This window comes from Ranitomeya variabilis, chromosome 3 (genome assembly GCF_051348905.1).
Source record: "Ranitomeya variabilis isolate aRanVar5 chromosome 3, aRanVar5.hap1, whole genome shotgun sequence".
Lineage (NCBI taxonomy): Eukaryota > Metazoa > Chordata > Amphibia > Anura > Dendrobatidae > Ranitomeya > Ranitomeya variabilis.
Genome location: NC_135234.1, coordinates 385217395 through 385233634, shown reverse-complemented (window position 1 = coordinate 385233634; position 16240 = coordinate 385217395). Strand labels below are relative to the sequence as shown.

Below are 16240 nucleotides of genomic sequence, written 5' to 3'. Positions count from 1 at the left end.
ACCCACATTTTTACCTACCACTGGTTTTGTCGTGCCTCCAGGGAGCACAGAAACACTTCAAATCTCAGTACCTCAATCTGATATTATTTACAGAAGCTGCTGCATCTGGATTCCAGGCTCTTTAAGTGTTGTGTCTAACACAACCGTATAAGGTGAGCGGATCAACTGGTCTTTCATTAACCTGTTAACCTGGCTAAGACTCTATTGCGCTCTTGCATTTTTTACAGTCTTTACTATTTTGTCATAGAGGACAAGAGCTGCAGATGATCAGCAGCTGCTGATTGGCTGCAGTCGTCACGTGACACGACAATGTCATGTTACCTGACAGTAATATTAGTGCAAACATCACTCAGGAATGGTGCCACTGCAGGAGGTTAGTATAGATTGATTTATTTGAAGTAATAAAGTTTTTTAAGCACTTTCCCTTAAAGGGGTGATTCCGAAACAACATTTTATTTTACTCCTAAATCTCTATCTATTTCATGCCATAATCTGATCTTTTTTCACTGCCACAGCCTCTGTGTCCCCTATGAAGCGAAGCATCATCAGTGACCTCCGTTTCAGGGGCTGGGCTAGTCCCTGCTCTACTGAGCATGCATCAAATGGTAATTCTGAGGGATGATCAATAAGAGCTGGTCACTGTGCACTCTTTTTCTAAGTTAAGAGTGACAATGCACTTTTGTTGGCTCTGATCAGAAGTGAGGAGCTGACAACAGAGCGCACTGTCATTGCACATAGTAACGAAAAACCAGAGCCCAGCACTGCCCCCAAAAGTGACATCACTGGTCTCTGATTGCTCAAACTTTACTTACAATGTGTATTCATCAATGCCTGCGAGATAGCGCATAGTCACTGTGCATTTAGAGGAACAAGATCTTATTGAGCATCCATCAGAATTGATGTCTGACTCATGCTCAGTAGAGTAGAGTAGCTAGCCCAACCCCTAAAATAGAGATCACTGGCATTGCTTCAGATCAGGAAGGGGGCAGGCTCTGCCTCCTGATGATGACTTGTTTGAGTATTCCAGCATGCACTGGAATTTTCAAATGAAGCATCATCAAAAAGGAAGTAGTAGAAAAAAAATAAAGCAGTTAGATAAAGTAGTGAAGGAAGCAGAGGGAATTTTTTATTAATGTATATCTTGGAAAAAAATATTAAATTACGACATTAAACAGATAAAGATTTAGCAGTCAAATAGAATTTAGTTACAGACCACCCCTTTAATTTTACTAATGCAATTCCAGGAGAGACGTGGCACAGTTTCTAGAAATAAGCCGCTGTGTTTTTCTAATCCTGCTGACCCTTCATTATTTCCCGGAGTAGAAACCCATTAGGATAGTAAGGTGAGGGCACAAAATGATGCAGATACAATGCTTGTCTAGGCTGTCCACGTACAATCCTGGTTCCCTGCGTCTACAGAGATTCCACTTCTAGGTACTCACAAGCTTAAAAATTTCAAAACAACTCAAAGTGGAAAAAGAGAAAAACAATGCATCACCAATAAGCAATATATTCTCTCCTCAAATCTCCAGCCCCGGAATAAATGGGGGAAACAAAAGTAAAACACCGGCTAAATCTCAAGAGGAAAAAGAAGAAAAACCTAGAGTGACCTCATCCGATTGTTCGTCAAATCGACCAGCTTTTAATTAAACCTCCCGCTTGTGTCTTTCAAGGTTCTGTCAGGGCTGACGGAGTGGAGCGGAGACGTGATGTGGAGCAGAGAGGGGCGAAGGAGGAGGGAGAAGTGTTGATGTCGAAGGGAGAAGAAACCGTCTGTAAGCTTAATGGATGCAAAGTGTTTCTTCGCGCCTGTCTCTCTGTGCCTCATTTGCTAAAGGTATTTCGATTTCTAGGCAGCAATTCAACTGTTTTTAAATGGTTGACACTCACGGGTTGGTAACGTGTTTGCTTTCCACAGGCTTACATCTGAATACACGTGTCAGCCCCGGATCTCCACACTCCGGCTGCTTCCAGTCTGGTCCAGAAGTCCTTATTCACAACCTCTCAGTTACAGCTGAGTAAATTGTGAATTGATCTGTCGAGGCTTGGATCTCGCAGCTCACAACATCATCACAGCTCATGCCGGCTGTGGAGAGCTGGCACAAGTCATCTGAAGAAATGTTCGCTGTGCTGAGATTGTGAGCTCTTGTGGTGAATTTACAGAAAAGGCAGCAGTGAGGATAATGCCAAGTAATTGGATTTTCTTGGCAGAAACTACATTTATATTGCAAGATTTGGTCTTGTGCTTGAAAATGGGATTAAACTACAAAGAAAGTAGAACATGACAATAGATAACACCCATTTGCGTGATACAGGCTGTCATTTTACTAGGTGCTTTAAATCCAATTTGATTCTTGTGCTACTGTTATTTTCAGACTGACCTAATGCATGTTCGGAGTGTTGCTGAAAAGCATCTGTTCTCCCTGCTGGCACACTATTCTGTGGGCTCAATATAGCCAACCAAAGGAAACAGAAAGAGGGAGGAATTATAGGTATTCTAAAACACATGAAAGGCTATGCTGAAAGACCAACCAAGAACCCCCAGAACAAAAGAGCGTAACCTTATTAGCAGAAATACAGCATTGCTTTTTCTAACCGTGCCATGCTAAAAGTCTGACATAAAAAGTAACTACACATACAGAATACACATACAGAATAGTATGCAATTACAAACCCTCCTTAGGAGCTACACCTCCAATTCTAACTGCACTTCTAAAACCAAGTTTTCCCCCTTTATACAACTTCTATTACATTGGAAAACAGCAATCATGAAAATTTGAATTTCAGCTTTGTTACGTGAAGATTACGGCCATACATTTTATTTCACATGTCAACATAGCAAACTTGTGTGTTGGTCAAGTTGTAGTTAAGAAATAATTTTATTTGGGATGTAATGGTGAATAAAATGCAATTCCGCCATTCCTACTCAGTTTTCATTTTATAATCAGAAGATGATCCCTAGTTAGGTGCCAGATTCTTATTAATGTACTAGAGTATCCAACATTATACCAGGAGCACCTTTTAGTGACTATGCCATGAACACGTTCGACATTATTTAAAATGGGATATAGAAGGAGAAGTAGGCGTACAAAAAACTGGATAAAAAAGAGAAATCTTTATTTTATATACAAGTATTTGAAAAAGTATTTTCAACCATTACAGAAGGGGTGGCAATAAGTCAATGGTAATTGAAAGCCAATGAATGGGGCACTATGAGTTGGCAAGGTACAGGTAAATCCAACATAGGTATAATATATAGCATTGAGCCATAATAAATGTCAACAAGTACAAAGTATTGGCCTTAATTCTAATAAAGTGCTATGTGCACGTCATATAAGGACCAGAGTAAATATATACAGTAGGTATAGGTATATCAAACAGTACATGTGTATAATATTTAGTTAGCATTGAACCATGGAAAAACATATCAACTAGTGAATAGTACTGGTCTGAATTATATAAAAAGTGATATGTGCAAATCATATAGAGACCAAAATATAGATAGTCATTACACAACATGGTTAAACCAAAGACAATGCATATAAAATAGATGACCATAAACTGGACATTGTATCCGAAACAAGCAATGGTACCACTTCCTCTACGCGCGTTTTGGTGGGCTTCTTGCAGAAAAGGAATGTACTACAATGTCAACATAGCAGTGTGCATGCAACGGCCATAGGGATAATGCTATGCTAACGTTGTAGCAGAATTCTTCAATAAAATGGTGCCGAAGTCAGTGCGTGCACATACCGCACTATCCATCAAAATTTTTGTGAAGATACTGTGTTTGCAAATTCACATATACAGTGTCTTTAATAAAATGGCACTGGAGACTTCACTATGCGCACGTGCTGATTCAGGCGCCATTTTATTGTAGCAATATACTACAACGTCAACATAACAGTGAGCATACATTAGCCATAGAGATAATGGCGACGACTGGCACGTATGCAATGCTATGTTGACGTTGTAGTAATTCTTCAATAAAATGGCACCAGAGTCAATGCGTGTGCATCCCACGATATCCGACACCATTTTGTTGAAGACACTGTCTGCAGATTCGCTTATACATTGTCTTCAATTAAATGGCACCGTAGTTTGGCATGCACATGCGCTGATTCCTGTGCCACATTGTGCAGGCGTCACCTGTCCCAGCTTTGGATAGAAGGACACATCCACCATTATTTATAAGATATGTATATATTTATATATATATCTAATATATAATTGTCAATCAGCTCTGTCACAGCTTCCAGTGATTGTGTTGCTTCCACAATCCACTGCGCCAGAAGTAGCCAACCGCCATACTGGAATACCCAAGTGATGGGTATTCCAATATGGCACGTGCTGGTGGTACCAGGCCATTGCGCAGTACCACCAGCGGGTCATATCATGCCTGCTCCCATCTCTGGATATCCCTGCTTCTCCGGCGCCGGCAGCTTTTCCCTATGTTCAGTGGTCACATCGTACAACTCATTAAAGTAATGAATATGGAGCCAACTCCACTCCCATAGGGGTGAAGCTGTATATTCATTACTGTAATGAGCGGTATGATGTGACCGCTGAACACAGGAAGAAGGTGTCGGTGCCGGAGACCATGTCAGTGAGAAGCAGGGACCGCGCCGGGAGCAGGCGAGTATAACGGGGGAGGGTGAGCATTGTGCGATATTCACCTGTGAGCATTCCACCACAGCATGGCGCTCCTGTGCCTGTGACGTTCAGTGTTGTGAACTCTATTTCTGGGCTCCCTCTAGTGGTCACAAGTGGTACTGTGTGAGTGCTGTCTTTCTGCAGGTTTGTGACTGGCATCAGCTGTCTCGTTATCTGTGGTCTGGTTTTCTATTTAAGCTCACTTGGACTCTCAGTTCATGCCTGCTGTTGTTGTATTCAGTGCTATTCTGATTGCTCCTGTCTACATCCGTTATCAGTCTCTCCAAGAGAAGCTAAGTTTTGTTTGCTTATTTTTGCTCATCTGTGTTCAAGATGTGTCCTAGTATATGATGTGTTTAGTCCAGCTTGCTAATATGTGATTTCCCTGCTTGCTGGTGCTCTGGGGTGCTGAGTTGCTCCCCCCACATCGTTAGTTGGTGTGGGGGTTCTCGCATTCTCTGCGTGGATATTTTTGCATAGGGTTTTTTACTGACCGCACAGATCCCTTGCTATTTTCTGCTATCTAGCGTTAGCGGGCCTCATTTGCTTAATCTGTTTCATCTCTGCGTTTGTCTTTTCCTCTTAACTCACCGTTATTATTTGTGGGGGCTTCTATATCTTTGGGGTTATTTCTCTGAGGCAAGTGAGGTCTGTACTTTCTCTTTAGGGGTAGTCAGTTTCTCAGGCCGTGAAGAGACGTCTAGGATTTCAGGATACGTTCCATGGCTACCTTTAGTGTGTTTGGTTAGGATCAGGTTTTGCGGTCAGTCCAGTTACCACATCCCCAGAGCTCGTCCTATTATCTCTGACTTAGCTGGTTAGATTTGTGATTCTAAGCCACTGGGATCATAACAGTTCAGGTCAGAGGGCGTGATGACGTGTTTAGTGTGCACGCCCTCTGCCTGAAGTCACTGCAGATGACGCGGAAAACGGAGCAGCGCCTGGTGGTGGAACGGGGACAGGCAAATATCGCAAGTGCCGGGGGGTGCTCAGGACAAGAGGTGAGTATGTCATTTTTTTTTGTAATCACAGCAGCAGCATATGTGGCACGTTTCTATGGAGCATATTATGGGGCCATAATCAAACTTTATGCAGCATTATATGGGGCAAATGTTTCTATGGAGCATCTTATGGGGCCATTATTAACCTTTATGCAGCATTATATGGGGCACATTTTCTATGGAGCATCTTATAGGGCCATAATCAACCTTTGTGCATCATTATATGGGGCAAATATTTCTATGGAGCATCTTATGGGGCCATAATCAACCTTTGTGCAGCATTGCATGAGGCAAATGTTTCTATGGAGCATCTTATGGGGCCATAATCAACCTTTGTGCAGCATTATATGGGGCATATTTTGTATGAAGCATCTTATTGGGCCCATCATAAACTTTATGGAGCATAATATGGGGCATATTTTATTATAGAGCATCTTATGGGGCCCATCATGAAGTTTATGGAGCATTATATGGGGCGTATTTTGTATGGAGCATCGCTTGGGGACGAGAGATTCTCAGTGCTGCAAAGCCTGCTCCCATCGGGACGTCACCACCCTCCCGATGCAATATATATATACTGTACAGACCAAAAGTTTGGACACACCTTCTCATTTAAAGATTTTTCTGTATTTTCATGACTGTAAAAATTGTACATTCACACTAAAGGCATCAAAACTATGAATTAACACATGTGGAATTATATACTTAACAAAAAAGTGTGAAACAACTGAAATTATGTCTTATATTCTAGGTTCTTCAAAGTAGCCACCTTTTGCTTTGATGACTGCTTTGCACACTCTTGGCATTCTCTTGATGAGCTTCAAGAGGTAGTCATCGGGAATGGTTTTCACTTCACAGGTGTGCCCTGTCAGGTTTAATAAGTGGGATTTCTTGCCTTATAAATGGGGTTGGGTCCATCAGTTGTGTTGTGCAGAAGTCTGGTGGATACATAGCTAAGTAAATAAAAACGAGTGGCCATCATTACTTTAAGAAATGAAGGTCAGTCAGTCCGAAAAATTGGGAAAACTTTGAAAGTGTCCCCAAGTGCAGTGGCAAAAACCATTAAGCGCTACAAAAGAAACTGGCTCACATGAGGACCGCCCCAGGAAAGGAAGACCAATAGTCACCTCTGCTTCTGAGGATAAGTTTATCCGAGTCACCAGCCTCAGATGTCGCAGGTTAACAGCAGCTCAGATTAGAGACCAGGTCAATGCCACACAGAGTTCTAGCAGCAGACACATCTCTGCAACAACTGTTAAGAGGAGACTTTGTGCAGCAGGCCTTCATGGTAAAATAGCTTCTAGGAAACCACTGTTAAGGACAGGCAACAAGCAGAAGAGACTTGTTTGGGCTAAAGAACACAAGGAATGGACATTAGGTCTGATGAGTCCAAATTTGAGCTCTTTGGTTCCAACCACCGTGTCTTTGTGCGACGCAGAAAAGGTGAACGGATGGATTCTACATGCCTGGTTCCCACCGTGAAGCATGGAGGAGAAGGTGTGACGGTGTGGGGGTGCTTTGCTGGTGACACTGTTGGGGATTTATTCAAAATTGAAGGCATACTGAACCAGCATGGCTACCACAGCATCTTGTTGATGCCAGTTGAGACTGGTTGTTGAAGGAGATGGCCTCCAGAAAGTGGCAGAACTTTTGGCACACATGTGACTCCTGGAAAGTGAGCTCTGAAAGTTGGCAAGTTTGAATACTGGCATTATGGATCTTGAAATTATAGTGTTATAACCTATACCACTGCAGGATTCTTTTGTCCAATAATACACTGGTTCTGTGCTTTCTATATAATTTAAAGACTATTGGAATTGTACAAGGATGCCCAAATTCCTTTGAATGCCAATGGGATTTTAATGCTGCCATACCTATACATGCATCAATGATATTCACCATACCTTGCTCACATTTGAAAATATTTTCAATTCCTGTCATTTTCTAAGCGGCCTTGCATAATAAAAGTCTTGGAAAGATGTCTTAACAAGCCATTCCTAGCCTCAGCATTTTACACATACAGTGGGTAAAAAAATAATCCAGATCAACTTTAATCTATCCAAAAGTATGACAAAGAAAGAAAGCCATGTAAGACGAAAGCTGAGACACCATCACTGAAAGAGGATCAAACTAAACTGAAACAAATCTTACTTAAAGAAAACCGTGTTTCAACTAAAATCATGAATTTCCCTTTTCTATGGTTTAAAATAACTTTTTTTTATCTATTGTGAAAGAATAACAGATTTCTTGTAACACGTTTTTGGATTTTCATAATACATACACTAGGTCAATGTCCACAGAATGCTCGCCCATTCTATTGTGGATGACTATGTAAGCCTATTCAACCAGAAACAAGATATACTGAACTGAGCAGCACAGAATTCTCAAGCATTGGACACTAGGGAAAAGAATATCGACTAAGTAGGAAAACATGCTCCTTATTCCCTTCAGTTATTTGCAGTAAGTCATGCAATAAGTCCATATTAGTTTGGGGTGGCAAGGTAGCTTAGTACTTAGCTAAGGAGCGGAGACTGAACCCGAGCAAGGACACTGTCTGTTTAAAGTGTGCGTAGTGTTCACCCAAAAGCGAAAAACATGAAAGGAGCCATAGCAGAATGGTGACATGGTATTTTTTCTAAAGCCTACCTGGAAATTAGTTTAATTGTCAAGATATCCATAAGGCTATATTCACCCATCCAAGTGAGTGTTACCATCTCAGAGAAATGGACAGAAGTGTCATCCTAGTTGCACAGTTTTTTTTTTTCTCATCTGCCTCTTTTCACTGAAGGAAATTAACTGTCTGAACATGTTTTTATCCATTGGCTCAGCAATAGATCAGTTAAAAACAAATGAAACTCGGAAATACAAAGAATGTCTTCCATGTTTCATCCATTTTATATGGATCCCATAGACTTTAATGACTTAGTCTGATCCACAAAATGGATGAGAATGGGACATGATTTGAGTCTCATGGACTCTATGGGTCAATGAAACTCTATGGGTCCATGTGCTGTCCAAGAAAAAAATGGATAACACACAGTTATGCCACAAGGAAGTGTGAATGCTGCCTTTAAATAATTGGTATATTTGATGTCAATAACTCGCATTCCATGTTTTAACATTTTTTTTTATTTGATGCATGATTTAGTTTCTGGTATAGTTTCCGTATTAATTACTTACGGTTTACAAGATTTTTACTTGCGGTCATTTAAAGGGTGATTCCCAAAATACAAAGTTATCCTTTTATATTTGGCTTCTGCTCCATTCAATGTCTATGAGACTGCTGGTGAAACCTAAGTACAGCACTGGGTTAACCCCGGCAGTCTCATTGATTATGGAAAGGGATTAATTAGCAATTTGTGGAAAACTCCTTTAAAGGGGTTGTCCACTAGTAGGACAACCCCTTCTTGAACTAAATGTTTGGCCCCCAGTAAAATAAAAAAAACAAACCTATACTCCTCTCCCGTGCTAGCACAATTCCAGTGGTATCAGCACTCTTGGTCTCAGAGCTCTGGTGCGATAGAAGGACATATGGTGCCTGGTGCCCAATCAGCGCAGGTGTCACTGTCCCACCTTCATACATATTGAACATGTAAAGGAAGTGAGAGATCAGCTGTGACCCTGACTTCCTCTTCATGTTCAATCCATAAGAGGCAGAGACCGTGATACCAGAGTTGATTGGGTGATGAGTAAGGTTGAGCGATACCGTCCGATACTTGAAAGTATCGGTATCGGAAAGTATCGGCCGATACCGGCAAAGTATCGGATCTAATCCGATACCGATACCCGATACCAATACAAGTGAATGGGACTCAAGTATCGGACGGTAAATCAGCCCTTTCTGTCCTTCTATATGGGGTTCTGGAGGGGGGGGAGAGTGTGGGCGGTGCGTGGGCGGAGACTGCGTGTCTCTGTGCGGGCGGGGTCTGTGCGGGCCTGCCAGGGATCTCATTCTATGCGGCCGGCGCTGTATGCCCAGGCTTGATGCGGCGTGGGAGGGCTCTGCGGCGTGCTGGGGGGGTCTATGCGGCGTGAGGGGGTCTAAGCGGCGTGCTGGGGGGTCTATGCGGCGTGAGGGGCTCTCTGCGGCGTTCTGGGGCGTCTATGCGGCGTGCTGGGGGATCTATGCGGCGTGAGGGGCTCTCTGCGGCGTTCTGGGGCGTCTATGCGGCGTGCTGGGGGGTCTATGCGGCGTGCTGGGGGGTCTATGTGGCGTGCTAGGGGGTCTATGCGGCGTGCTGGGGGGTCTATGCGGCGTGCGGGGGTCTCAGCGGCGTGCGGGGGTCTCTGCGGCGTGCTGGGGGGTCTCTGCGGCGTGGGGGGGGGTCTCTGCGGCGTGGGGGGGGTCTCTGCGGCGTGCGGGGGTCTCAGTGCGGGCATCGTCCGATGGGACTACAAGTCCCATTGGGCTATGCCTGCTACACTGACAGTGATTGACACATTAGCCAATGATGGGACAGTAGTAGTCCCATCATCCGGCTAATGTGTTGAATGAAAAAAAAAAAATACTCCATACATACATTCTACATACATACATACATATAGACATACAGTACATTCATACATTACATACATGACATACATTACATTAAACATAGATTACATACTCACCATTACTTGTCATTTTGATCCCCGAAGCCAGTGTCATCTATAAAAAATGTGAAAAAAACAAACAACCAATATACTCCCTGTCCGCAGAAATCCACGAGTGTCCCACGACGATCTCCCGTGGAGAGCAGCAGCATCAAATAATGCGACCGCTCTCTAGGGGCTCAGAAACACAATGACGGGAGGAAGGTATCCTTCCGCCACTGTATTCCTCCGCCGCTGTAAAAAAAAAAGTCCCTAGTCTCACTTTATGGCATTGCTGTATGAGACATTTTCCCATGCAGCAATTATATAAAGTGACACTTTCAACTCAGGTAACCTCAGTGATGCACTGCAGGAGCCATTGTCTCCTGTCAGTGTGTCACTGAGGGTCCTATAGAGCAGTGACGTCACCCGATGTCACTGTTCTATAGGGGAGATCGTCGTGGGACACTCGTTATTAATTGGACTACGGCGGACAGGTAGTATGCGGTTTATTATTTTACGTTTTTTGCAGGCGCTGAAGTATGGTAAGTATGGTGAAATGAAGAATATTAAAATACTTTTTCCTAATGTGTGCGTGTTTTATTAACCCTTTTCTTACTATTTGATTAATAACGGATAGGCGTCATAGCAAGGTGACATTAACCCCTTATTACCCCATATCCCACCGCTACACGGGAGTGGGAAGAGAGGGGCTAAGTGCCGGAATTGGCGCATCTTACGGATGCGCCATTTTCGGGGCGGCTGCGGACTGGTATTTGTAGCCGGGGGGGGCCAATATCCATGGCCCCTCTCTAGGCTATGAATATCAGCCCGCAGCTGTCTGCGTAGCCTTTCTGGCTATAAAATATAGGGGGACCCCACGTCATTTTTTTGGGGGGTCCCCCTATTTTAATAGCCAGTAAAGGCTACGCAGACAGCTGCTGATATTCATAGCAGGCTACAAATATTGGCCCCCGGCCGTCGGCTTTCCCCCTCTGGCGCAGAAAATTGCGCGGGAGCCCACGCCGTTTTTTTCCATTTTTTTTTTTTTTTAAATTCAACGCTCATAAAGGCCTCTTTCACCCTTGCGTCAGTACGGGTCCGTCGCTATGCGTCGAGCCGACGTACCGACGCACGTTGTGAAATTTGTACACGACGTGGGCAGCGGATGCAGTTTTTCAACGCATCCACTGCCCATTCTGAAGTGCGGGGAGGAGGGGGCAGAGTTTCTGCTGCGCATGCGCAGTAGAAAATGGCAGACGCGACGGACAAAAAAACGTTCACTTGAACGTTTTTTCGTGCCGACGGTCCGCCAAAACTCGACGGATCCATTGCAGAACGGACGCGACGTGTGGCCATTTGTCGCGATCCGTCGCTAATACAAGTCTATGGGGAAAAAAAATGCATCCTGCGAGCACATTTGCAGGATCCATTTTTTTCCGCCAGATCCGTTTTTTCAGTCGGATCCGTTGTTTTCCGCCAGATCGGTTTTTTTCCACCGGATCCGTTTTTTTCCGCCATATCCGTTTTTTTTACATTGGATCCGTTTTTTTCTGCCAGATCTGTTTTTTTCCACCGGATCCGTTTTTTTCCACCAGATCCGTTTTTTTTCCGCCAGATCCGTTTTTTCCTGCCGGATCCATTTTTTTCCGCCAGATCCGTTTTTTCTCATAGAGTTGTAATAGCGCCGGATTGCGCCTGATGGCCACACATTTCATCCGTTTTTTGCAGGATTCGTTAAAAAAAACTGTTTCCGCCGGACGGAAAACTCATAGGAACATTTTTTGTCCGTTATTTTTCATGCATGTTTCCATTCAAATCATGCACATTTTCCGTTTATTTATTTTCCAAAAACCTCATCAAAACCTGCATCAAAACTGCATGAAAAACCGCACCAAAAACCTGCATCAAAAACAGCATCAAAAACCGCACCAAAAACCTGCATCAAAAACCGCACCAAAAACTGCATCAAAAACCGCACCAAAAACTGCATCAAAAACCGCACCAAAAACCTGCAGCAAAAAAGCACCAAAAACTGCACCAAAAAACTGCAGCAAAAAAGCACCAAAAACTGCATCAAAAACCGCATCAAAAAGCTACATCAAAAACAGCACCAAAAACTGCATCAAAAACCGCACCAAAAACCTGCAGCAAAAAAGCACCAAAAACTGCATCAAAAACCGCATCAAAAACTGCACCAAAAACTGCATCAAAAACCGCATCAAAAAGCTGGAGCAAAAAAAGCACCAAAAACTGCATCAAATACTGCACCAAAAACTGCATCAAAAACCGCACCAAAAACCTGCAGCAAAAACTGCATCAAAAACCGCATCAAAACTGCACCAGTTTTTTATGCAGGTTTTGATGCAGTTTTTGGTGCAGTTTTTGATGCGGTTTTTGATGCAGGTTTTGGTGCTGTTTTTGATGTAGCTTTTTGATGCGGTTTTTGATGCAGTTTTTGGTGCTTTTTTTGCTGCAGGTTTTTGGTGCTGTTTTTGATGCAGTTTTTGATGCAGTTTTTGGTGCTTTTTTGCTGCAGGTTTTTGGTGCGGTTTTTGATGCAGTTTTTGGTGCAATTTTTGATGCGGTTTTTGATGCAGTTTTTGATGCTTTTTGCTGCAGGTTTTTGGTGCGGTTTTTGATGCAGTTTTTGGTGCAGTTTTTGATGCGTTTTTTGATGCAGTTTTTGGTGCTTTTTTGCTGCATGTTTTTGGTGCGGTTTTTGATGTAGTTTTTGGTTCAGTTTTTGATGCAGTTTTTGGTGCTTTTTTTGCTGCAGGTTTTTGGTGCGGTTTTTGATGCAGTTTTTGGTGCTGTTTTTTATGTAGCTTTTTGTTGAGGTTTTTGATGCAGTTTTTGGTGCTTTTTTTGCTGCAGGTTTTTGATGCAGTTTTTGGTGCTTTTTTGCTGCAGGTTTTTGGTGCAGTTTTTGATGCGGTTTTTGATGCAGTTTTTGGTGCTGTTTTTGATGTAGCTTTTTGATGTGGTTTTTGATGCAGTTTTTGGTGCTTTTTTTGCTGCAGGTTTTTGGTGCTGTTTTTGGTGCTTTTTTTGCTGCAGGTTTTTTATGCCGTTTTTGATGCAGTTTTTGGTGCTTTTTTGCTGCAGGTTTTTGATGCAGTTTTTGGTGCAGTATTTGATGCAGTTTTTGGTGTTTTTTGCTGCAGGTTTTTGGTGCGGTTTTTGGTGCAGCAAAAAAGCACCAAAAACTGCATCAAAAACCGCATCAAAAACTGCACCAAAAACTGCAACAAAAACCGCACCAAAAACCTGCAGCAAAAAGCACCAAAAACTGCATCAAAAAACGCATCAAAAACTGCACCAAAAACTGCATCAAAAACCGCACCAAAAACCTGCAGCAAAAAAAGCACCAAAAACTGAACCAAAAACTACATCAAAAACCGCACCAAAAACCTGCAGCAAAAAGCACCAAAAACTGCATCAAAAACCGCATCAAAAACTGCACCAAAAACTGCATCAAAAAAAGCACCAAAAACTGTATCAAAAACTGAACCAAAAACTACATCAAAAACCGCACCAAAAACATGCAGCAAAAAAGCACCAAAAACTGCATCAAAAACCGCATGTTTTTGGTGCGGTTTTTGATGTAGTTTTTGGTTCAGGTTTTTGGTGCTGTTTTTGATGCAGTTTTTGATGCAGTTTTTGGTGCTTTTTTGCTGCAGGTTTTTGGTGCGGTTTTTGATGCAGTTTTTGGTGCAATTTTTGATGCGGTTTTTGATGCAGTTTTTGGTGCTTTTTGCTGCAGGTTTTTGGTGCGGTTTTTGATGCAGTTTTTGGTGCAGTTTTTGATGCGTTTTTTGATGCAGTTTTTGGTGCTTTGTTGCTGCATGTTTTTGGTGCGGTTTTTGATGTAGTTTTTGGTTCAGTTTTTGATGCAGTTTTTGGTGCTTTTTTTGCTGCAGGTTTTTGGTGCGGTTTTTGATGCAGTTTTTGGTGCTGTTTTTTATGTAGCTTTTTGTTGAGGTTTTTGATGCAGTTTTTGGTGCTTTTTTTGCTGCAGGTTTTTGATGCCGTTTTTGATGCAGTTTTTGGTGCTTTTTTGCTGCAGGTTTTTGGTGCAGTTTTTGATGCGGTTTTTGATGCAGTTTTTGGTGCTTTTTTTGAGTTTTCCGTCCGGCGGAAAGTTTTTTTTTACGAATCCTGCAAAAAACGGATGAAATGTGTGGCCATCAGGCGCAATCCGGCGCTATTACAACTCTATGAGAAAAAACGGATCTGGCGGAAAAAAATGGATCCGGCAGGAAAAAACGGATCCGGCGGAAAAAAAATGGATCTAGCGGAAAAAAACGGATCCGGCGGAAAAAAACCGTTCTGGCGGAAAACAACGGATCCGACTGAAAAAACGGATCTGGCGGAAAAAAACGGATCCTGCAAATGTGCTCGCAGGATGCATTTTTTTTCTCCATAGACTTGTATTAGCGACGGATCGCGACGAATGGCCACACGTCGCGTCCGTTCTGCAACGGATCCGTCGAGTTTTGGCGGACCGTCGGCACGAAAAAACGTTCAAGTGAACGTTTTTTTGTCCGTCGCATCTGCCATTTTCTACTGCGCATGCGCAGCAGAAACTCTGCCCCCTCCTCCCCGCACTTCAGAATGGGCAGTGGATGCATTGAAAAACTGCATCCGCTGCCCACGTCGTGTACAAATTTCACAACGTGCGTCGGTACGTCGGCTCGACGCATAGCGACGGACCCGTACTGACGCAAGGGTGAAAGAGGCCTTTATGAGCGTTGAATTTAAAAAAAAAAAAAATGGAAAAAAACGGCGTGGGCTCCCGCGCAATTTTCTGCGCCAGAGGGGGAAAGCCGACGGCCGGGGGCCAATATTTGTAGCCTGCTATGAATATCAGCTTGCAGCTGTCTGCGTAGCCTTTACTGGCTATTAAAATAGGGGGACCCCCCCAAAAAATGACGTGGGGTCCCCCTATATTTTATAGCCAGAAAGGCTACGCAGACAGCTGCGGGCTGATATTCATAGCCTAGAGAGGGGCCATGGATATTGGCCCCCCCCCGGCTACAAATACCAGTCCGCAGCCGCCCCGAAAATGGCGCATCCGTAAGATGCGCCAATTCCGGCACTTAGCCCCTCTCTTCCCACTCCCGTGTAGCGGTGGGATATGGGGTAATAAGGGGTTAATGTCACCTTGCTATCGTAAGGTGACATTAAGCCGGGTTAATAACGGAGAGGCGTCAATAAGACGCCTATCCGTTATTAATCCAATAGTAAGAAAAGGGTTAATAAAACACGCACACATTAGGAAAAAGTATTTTAATATTCTTCATTTCACCATACTTACCATACTTCAGCGCCTGCAAAAAATGTAAAATAATAAACCGCATACTACCTGTCCGCCGTAGTCCAATTAATAATAGAACAGTGACATCGGGTGACGTCACTGCTCTATAGGACCCTCAGTGACACACTGACAGGAGACAATGGCTCCTGCAGTGCATCACTGAGGTTACCTGAGTTGAAAGTGTCACTTTATATAATTGCTGCATGGGAAAATGTCTCATACAGCAATGCCATAAAGTGAGACTAGGGACTTTTTTTTTTACAGCGGCGGAGGAATACAGTGGTGGAAGGATACCTTCCTCCCGTCATTGTGTTTCTGAGCCCCTAGAGAGCGGTCGCATTATTTGATGCTGCTGCTCTCCACGGGAGATCGTCGTGGGACACTCGTGGATTTCTGCGGACAGGGAGTATATTGGTTGTTTGTTTTTTTCACATTTTTTATAGATGACACTGGCTTCGGGGATCAAAATGACAAGTAATGGTGAGTATGTAATCTATGTTTAATGTAATGTATGTCATGTATGTAATGTATGAATGTACTGTATGTCTATATGTATGTATGTATGTAGAATGTATGTATGGAGTATTTTTTTTTTTTTCATTCAACACATTAGCCGGATGATGGGACTACTACTGTCCCATCATTGGCTAATGTGTCAATCACTGTCAGTGTAGCAGGCATAGCCCGATGGGAC

At 43.2% G+C, this 16240-nt stretch overlaps 1 protein-coding gene and 1 long non-coding RNA gene across 12 annotated transcripts in view; one reads left to right on the top strand and one right to left on the bottom strand.

Annotated features, from left to right (window-relative positions):
* Positions 1-2854, top strand: part of LOC143818259 (uncharacterized) — a 29001-nt gene extending 26147 nt beyond the window's left edge. Inside the window, exons 2-4 of one of the 2 annotated variants that reach the window (XR_013224422.1) lie at positions 94-152; positions 1674-1837; positions 1919-2854. This is a non-coding gene — a long non-coding RNA (uncharacterized LOC143818259). Of the gene's footprint in view, positions 1-93; positions 153-267; positions 374-1673; positions 1838-1918 lie in introns of those variants that run through there. The other variant, XR_013224423.1, reaches the window with a different exon arrangement.
* Positions 1-16240, bottom strand: part of ADGRB2 (adhesion G protein-coupled receptor B2) — a 666055-nt gene that overhangs the window by 367704 nt on the left and 282111 nt on the right. The window lies entirely within an intron of this gene.